This window comes from Coptis chinensis, chromosome 2, assembly GCF_015680905.1.
Source record: "Coptis chinensis isolate HL-2020 chromosome 2, ASM1568090v1, whole genome shotgun sequence".
Lineage (NCBI taxonomy): Eukaryota > Viridiplantae > Streptophyta > Magnoliopsida > Ranunculales > Ranunculaceae > Coptis > Coptis chinensis.
In genome coordinates, this window is record NC_141457.1 from 44581693 (window position 1) to 44589946 (window position 8254).

Below are 8254 nucleotides of genomic sequence, written 5' to 3' on the forward strand. Positions count from 1 at the left end.
ATGATGAGGGAGTTGGTTTTGTTGGAAGATCCGAGATCTATTGTTTGATTTCTTTTTTTTCTTAATTAATTTGGTAGGTGAGAATTCAACTTGGTCAAGGATCACCGTTGGGTGCCAAGAACATGGTCCGAGAAGAGGCGTGGGCTTTATACAAGGTTTGTTTTCATTTGGGTTCTTGTTTTTGTTGATATTTAAGATCTGGATTTCTTTTTCGTGTAGTGAATCGGAACAAAAGTTTCTGGTCGAGAGTGAGTTAGTAATGCAGTTAGAATGTAAAAAACCATTGCAGTTTACAAGTTGTAGGTTGAATGGTAGTTGAGCATTCACATTTAAAATGATAGAACGCAATAGTCAATATATAACTTGCTTTTGATTGAAAAATGAGTTATTGATCAAGATAATATTGTCTTGTTTTTCCTTTTAGATCATTATTAGCCCGATTACTTTCCTTTGTCTCGGTCTTAGAACATTCTAGAATGGGCACATTGAGAAACTTCACTAACATCTGTCCTGGTGTTGAATCATGTACTTTACTGTGAAGAGATTTTTTTTTTACACTTTCCGCGGGGGTGATCTCTTCTCATTTTTAAATCCCTTGTGAAGCTAGTGTAGAATAATAGACTATTACCTTACTTGTTTTCTTTTACTATGATATATTACGACTCGGTGAATTAGGATAGACATGAAATCATTGCATGTTATAGATCTCGCTTGTACCTTTGTATATATATAGCCTGGACTAGATCTAATTAAGTGTTGCCCCTAAGTAGGCGAACTTCAGTTTTTTAATCAAGCTAGATGTGTGTTAACAGGTGTCCAATAAATAGTAAGCATTTATTGTTTAGGTTTTGATAGCATTAAGTGTACGTGAGTTGACAAAGTAGGGATTGGTCTTGCTCCAGGTGATGGGCTGATTTCTCATTCATCTTGGTGGATGAATTAAAGTCATTTAGTGGAATGAGATTTAGTCGCCATTGTGACTGAATATGAGCCCAAGTTTGATTGTATTCGAGTGAACAAAAAAGTAATTATATATAAAGTTGGATGTGAAGATGTGACTCCTATGTGAAATTGTGTAGTGAGCTTTGGTTTTCCTATGCACAATGCTTTCTTTTTTGTTTTGATTAAAGCTATGCAGCTGAAGTACACTTGTATACTCATTCATGATACTAGTGCAACCTACTTGTATATATTTTCATCATTTATTATTGGATCTGTTTAGAATATTTTTTTTTTCTGATCAAAGTATATTTTTTTTGAAGTCAAAATTATGTAGTAGAAAATCTAAGTTGGATTAGTTGAGTCTTAACATGTGTTAACGAAGTGTGCAGAACCAGAACATATGACAAGTGGGATTCTTTATTATTGTTCTTTGATTTTTGGATGTTGAGATATGTCTCATAAGTAATGAAATGTGGACTTTGAGACAACATAATTGACTTCGACACATTCTCTGAGTGCACAGGCACATAAGTTAATTATGTTTCATTCACATCTTGCACTAAGTTAGTCATGGAATTAATAGTTTACATATATTACGGTGCAATAGAGCACATGGCCCTCATTGTTCTTTATGACGCACTCTACTGACTTTACAAGGACACGTGGCTCGACCACGTGTCTATCTCTTTGTAATTTATCATTATTTGTTGACTTTTAAGGTTCGGTTTTCCCTATAGGTGGACTGCTCGGCATCTTATTCGTACTGGGCAGGTGGAAAGGAAGTCTGTACTGTGTTTCAGGAATACAAAACAGGTAGGCAACTCTTTCTTACCTTTTTTTATCTACAATTTCTCTACCCCATTTACCTCCCTGTTGGAAACTAATGCCTTGATGACTAGATGCTTCTAGTTGGGCGTCATGGTTAGAGAATCCATATGATTTGCTCTATATATTTTCATTGGACACAAGTTTTAGTTTGAAAGTTTGAATTTCACTTGGTATAAAGTAGGTCGACCTACTCTATACATTGTTATGTTCCCCCGCTTTTTAGAGTTCTGTTGGGTCCATGGGTTGCTAGTACATGTTGATGCAGGGCAAATATTTTTGGACAGTCCTAGGTTTGTAGAAGTGCTACTTTTGTTTCTTAATGTGTTTCAAAGCCTTCTTGAATAGCTAGATAGATAATTTTTATTGTGGTTCAATGTGTTGTGTAGGGTATAAGTTTGATGGAGGGAAAAACAAGAAGACCAAAAGAACAACTCCCTAATCAGCTGATCATGCTCATGTCAAGCTCCTCATCAAAGTAAAAACTTAAAATTCCATCATCCATTTTCTCATTTGTTCAACTTGTTACTTTCTTTACGTGGATTTTCAAAATTTTAATTAATTACATGAGTTTAATTAGTATTATTGTATTTCTGAGTTCATTATTTGTTTTGTGAATTTTTAGAAATTAGATGGACTTTGTGGAGCCCCACTAGCTAAGATTTATAGTGAGTGAAGCCATCACTAATGCTTGGTACTGCAAAGATTCGGGATTGCTTGGAAAATCCTATCGAAATTTGTAACCCTTAGTTATTTGTAAATATGAATTTGTAACTCTTAGAAAATATTTTGAAGTTATACTATATATATGGTTCAACGAATATCCTACATGTTTCAACCTTTTACTTGGGCTTGCTATTATTTACTTGTAAGGTAATGGGGATATGGATATGGATAAATTCGTATATGGAATTGAAATGTTTATTTCAATATAGAACTAGTAGTGTCATTTTTGCATGTTAAGGACGTCCCAATATAATGAGAAATATGAGAAATTATTTTTTTGCAGGTTTAACAAGAGGGGAATCTATTTGTAGGTTTAGTTGGTTGTTACAAAATGAGAAACTATTATTTTTTTTATTTGCAACCCATCAGCAACGGTTCATAACTGTTACAAATTAAAAAGCGTTGTTAAAATTTTGTACGTAGTCATATTATTTAAAATTAAAATTGAATATAGTTTTATTAACACTTTGTAATATTTCTTTAATCCTGAGGCGTTACAACTAGTGTAGTAATTTGTCTGACTTTTTAAATATTTGAAATTTTGAATATGACTTTATAACTATATATAATCATCTTAAATATGGACAAATAAGTTAGTTATTATTTTTTAGCATTAGAGAATAGTTCATATTAAAAGTATGACCACATTCAAAGAAAATATAAATGATTTGTGGATATTTTTTGCGATATTTGTTGATATATCATGATATATCCACGATATTTGCAATTAGCAATATCCACACACAGTCAAGTGATATTTGTCGATATTTATCGATATATCTTGATATATCCACGATATTTGTAGATGCCCCAATGTAATATATCCACACAGAAGGGGATATATCCACGATACATATCTATAAATCAGGAGTCGATATTTTGTCACATCCTGATATTTTGTACTATGCTCCATACTACTTCAGATACTCTTATGTGGTTCCTCTTCTTTATCGCCATTGAAGAAATGAGATTGAGATTTGGGGAAGTGAGAATAAAGAGTGCTTTTATTAGTGGCTTCTAGGAGAAGTCATTGAGTTGGGCGGGAAGTGTGATGGTGTATAGATACTAGGACATGCCCATGCCTACGGCCCACGAGACCTCGAGGCGCCTACTGTGCTAGCCGACAACTCGGCGTACGCGTGCCGAAACGCGTGCCGAAACACGTGCCTTTGGCACGAAACAACACATCGCGCCTTCGACATGAAACAACTCGTCACGCCTTCAGCGCAAGGCGTATGTCGCTAAACAACTCGTCGCGGCGTAAGGCCAACCCAATTGCCTATTATCCATAAGCCCAATAACATCAATTGGGTAAGTCAATTGTGCAGTACCATGTCAAATTTGGAGGCCCAACAGTTTATAAGCCCAGCTGTAATTGTTTCCAATCCCATGAAAAATTCAACCCATAAAAATTTTGTCCAATGTTGACTCTTTTTGTGTGGGGTGGGTGAAGTGAGAAAAACCTTTTAATTAACTCACCCCATAAAAGCTTTTTAATTCACAATCTATGATTTTTTAGTGGTTATAGTTAGGGGGTGTGTCGATCACGTCTCACCTTATGATATGAAATTTGTTCTCCCACTCCTTTCTGTTTTATTAGATAAGACTAGGGTATCCCCGTGCCTATGCCCTGCGAGACCTCGACGCACTTATCACGTTATCCCGACAACTCGTCGCGCCTTTGGCGCAAGGCGTATGTGCGCCTTCAGTGCGAAACAACTCGTCGCGACGCAAGGCCAGCCCAATTGCTCATTATCCATAAACCCAATAGCATCAATTGGGTCAACCAATTGTGCAATACCATGTCAAATTTGGAGGCCCAATAGTTTATAAGTCCAGCCGCAATTGTGGACTTTTGGCTGATTTTTTGATAGATCCCATGGTATTGATTGCACTTAACAAAATTGCACAAACTCACTAAACACTTGGATATGCCAAGTCATATTTTGGTGAGAGTGTGGGGTGGGTGAGGTGAGAAAAACCTTTTAACTCACCCCATAAAAGCTTTTTAATTTACCCTATATGATTTTTTATTGGCTATGGTTAGGGGGTGTGTCGACCATGTCTCACCTTATGATGTGGAATTTGTCCTCCCACTATTTTTTGTTTTATTAGATAGATTGCCAACCACGTGGACAAAGTAAACAACTAGTGGACATAAGTCAACCAGGGTATGGTCATACTCTTGGGCATTGAGGATGTCATGTGCTACGAATGATGTTAGATAGTATTTGGGCGCTCAACTGATTTTTAATAGTTGTGAATATAAATTTTCTTTTAAAAATATTTATTGCCGATCCAAAATATTATATATATATGGTCATACTCTCGGGCATTGAGGATGTCATGTGTTAGGAATGATGTTAGATAGTATTTGGGCGCTCAACTGATTTTTAATAGTTGTGAATATAAATTTTCTTTTAAAAATATTTATTGCCGATCCAAAATATTATATATATATATGGTCATACTCTTGGGCATTGATGATGTCATGTGCTATGAATGATGTTAGATAGTATTTGGGCGCTCAACTGATTTTTAATAGTTGTGAATATAAATTTTATTTTAAAAATATTTATTGCCAAAATATATATATATATATTCAATATAACATAATAGGACTGGTGCTATGTGGCGGCTGAGATTTAATCTCATGCCCCTCGAGATTAGTATTCTCAAAAAAGAAATTCTATATTGAATCAAACACTTACTACAATCAAACACTTACTAGATTAGTATTCTCAAAAAATAAATTCTATCTTCTATACATATTAAATCAAACACTTACCAGATTAGTATTCTCAAAAAATAAATTCTATCCTCAAACACTTACTATAATCAAACACTTACTAGATTAGTATTATCAAAAAATAAATTATATCCTCTTCTATATATATTAAATCAAACACTTACTGAATTAATTGTGTTTCAGTAAAAGACTTTTGTTAGACATAGACGATGTAGAACTAATTGAAGTTGAAGCTTCAATAAGAGTACTTATACAACCTACCTCGTCACAGGTAAGGCTTTGTATTGATATAGCAGTTTTAAAACGTAACTATCAACAGACTACTTTTCCTAGGATCTTGCAGTATTGTGCATCACATTTAAGACACATGCCTTCTTTGCTTAGGTAAGTAGTAGTTGAGCAGGTAACATATAAACCAGAGTTTCGATCCCAAAAGGAGTTGGATGCTATGTCGCTACTATAGCCAGACCTTGACATATTATTGAATGCATGGATAGGTTGTGTTGACTGTTGGGTGGTAATTTGGAAGTGAACCCCCTTACATGCGGTAGCTTATTTTTCTATTTTTTGTTTTTCAGTTAACTAATATTTTATTGATGTATATTATATCATATAAAGGTAGATTGGAGAATATATGACAATTTTATTCTTCTGTAGCCAAATGATATCAACTGAATTTCGTGTCCTGGATACTATCTTGAGAAAGTTAGTTAAATTAACATTTTGTATCCCTCTATCCAGTAGTTTGCGCAGGATGCAAGGAACTTTGGTGGGAGTTGAGTGAGAAAATTGACTACACTTGGAAAAAAACCTCTTGCATAATAAGGTTTGTATTTACTTATTTTCTTTAGTGTATCCAATTATGATTTGAAGGGTCTTTTAAATCAATTGAGGTACGATTACCGTTTATTTTTGAAGTTAAAGGTATAATCATCATGGAACAACAAACAGAAGTAGAAATTCATAGAGCAAGACTTCGGGAGCAATTGCGCACTCAAAATACTGAGAATATTGGGGTATCTTTTTATACTCATAACACATCTTCTCCAGTTCTTATGTACTTTTGTTAGCATCTACAGTCTAAAAAGTAACAAACTGATTATGAATTGTTATTTTTTATATTATTTATCTTATTCCTTATATTGTTTGTTTAAATCAAATTTTGTCACTTTTTGGATGAATGTATTACTATTAGCATTCAGGAAGGAAAAAAAATAACAAAATAAACGATTACAATGTTTCTCAGAATTCAGCTTCTTCACCTCTTTCTCAACATTCCATCTCACAAGGATTAGTACAGCAAACGGAAGTAGAAATTCATAGAGCAAGACTTCGGGAGCAATTCCGCGTTCAAACTGTTGAGAATATTGAGGTATATATTTTTTTTATTCATACCACTTCTTCACTTCTTCTGTAGTCGAAACCTATTTCTTTCTTCCGTAGTATGAAGAATTTTTCATCTAATTCATGGAATATTAACCATCATGTATTAATAATTGAGAGGTAATTGCTACTGGACATGTCATGCTATCAATTTTTTTAATACTACGAAGATGCATTGTGAATTCTTATTCTATATATTGTGAATCAAAGATTTGATATACTATGTTTGTTTTTGTAGTTATCTCATTTGTAAGTTGTTGGTTAAACTATTAATTATGTTTAAAGCAGTTTTTGACAATTTTCAGATGCATGTATTAATATTAGCATTCATGGTTTTTTTTTTTCTTTTTTCTAAAAGAAATATTCTTCATCTTATTCCTTATATTGTAAAGTATATGTTTTTTTAAATCAATTTTTGACACTTAATTTCTCTATTAGCATTCATGAAGGAAAATAAATAACAACAGAAACAGAATTCTACTTCTTCAACTCTTTCTCAACATACTATCTCACGAGGGTTAGTACCTACTCGGCGATAATTGGCTCAACGCGCTCACCAAGAAAAGAATCGCATGTAACAAGTATTCACCTCTCCAATGGATGTAGATGTACCTACTCCACGGAAAGGACAACATTATCTTGGTCGAATGGATGTGCAATGTGGATTCTGTTATGCCCTACATTGGAAAGATGAACAACTATCAAAGTCAACCAAAAACAGACCTCTATTTGGGATGTGATGTTTACAAGGAAAGATCAAATTGCCTTTGCTTTCTGAACTGCCCCCTGCCTTTAAATCATTGTATGAAGGATCTGATGCCAATGCAAGGTCATTTCGTGAGCACATTCGGTCATACAATGCGTGTAATGCTTTTACAAGCCTTGGTGTTAATCTGGACATGCGTGTATTGCATGGGCGTGGTCCAATGTCATTTGTTATACACGGAGGACTCTACCATAGAGTCGGATCACTGCTGGCAGATCCAGGAAGGGATCCTGTCTATTCACAGCTTTACTTTTATGATGGAAATGAGGCTTTGAATCACCGCCTTAGCCGGAATCCTCATTTGTCACGGGACGTCTTAAAAATCATTCAAGACACTCTTACTCAGTACAACGACTTCTACAAGTTCTATAAGAATGCTTTTGAGATTTTAAATTCAAATGGTTCTGCAAACAACAATATTTCTGTCCGTCTTCATTACAGCTCTGGTAGTGACCGACGACGATATAACCTTCCATCTACAGAGGAAATTGTTGTGGTATTACCAGGTAATGGGAATGAGGTTGATAGCTTGCGAGATATTGTTCTTCGTTTGAGAGGAGGAGGTTTAGAGAGGATAAGTGAGTGTAATCCCACTTATTTGCCACTACATTATGTTCTTCTATTTCCTCGAGGAGAACTCGGTTGGTCTCCTGATCTATGCCAATGGGACGTCATAAATAATCGTCCAACAAATGTGCGTTTGACCCAGACTCAGTACTATGTTTATTGTTTGTTTGATTGCCTGACAGAGTATTCAACGATCTTGCAGGCAGGGCCTCTATGCCAAGAATTTGTTGTCGACGGTTGGGCTTCAACCGAACAGAACAAGTTGGCGCTTATTTCGAGAGATCATCAAAGCCGAG

At 34.9% G+C, this 8254-nt stretch overlaps 1 long non-coding RNA gene across 1 annotated transcript; it reads left to right on the forward strand.

Annotated features, from left to right (window-relative positions):
* The first annotated feature begins 1488 nt into the window (after positions 1 to 1488).
* Positions 1489 to 2644, forward strand: LOC147516182 (uncharacterized). The gene is made up of 3 exons (XR_015213609.1): positions 1489 to 1755; positions 2157 to 2245; positions 2393 to 2644. It is a non-coding gene; the product is annotated as an uncharacterized LOC147516182 (long non-coding RNA).
* The last annotated feature ends 5610 nt before the right edge of the window (positions 2645 to 8254 follow it).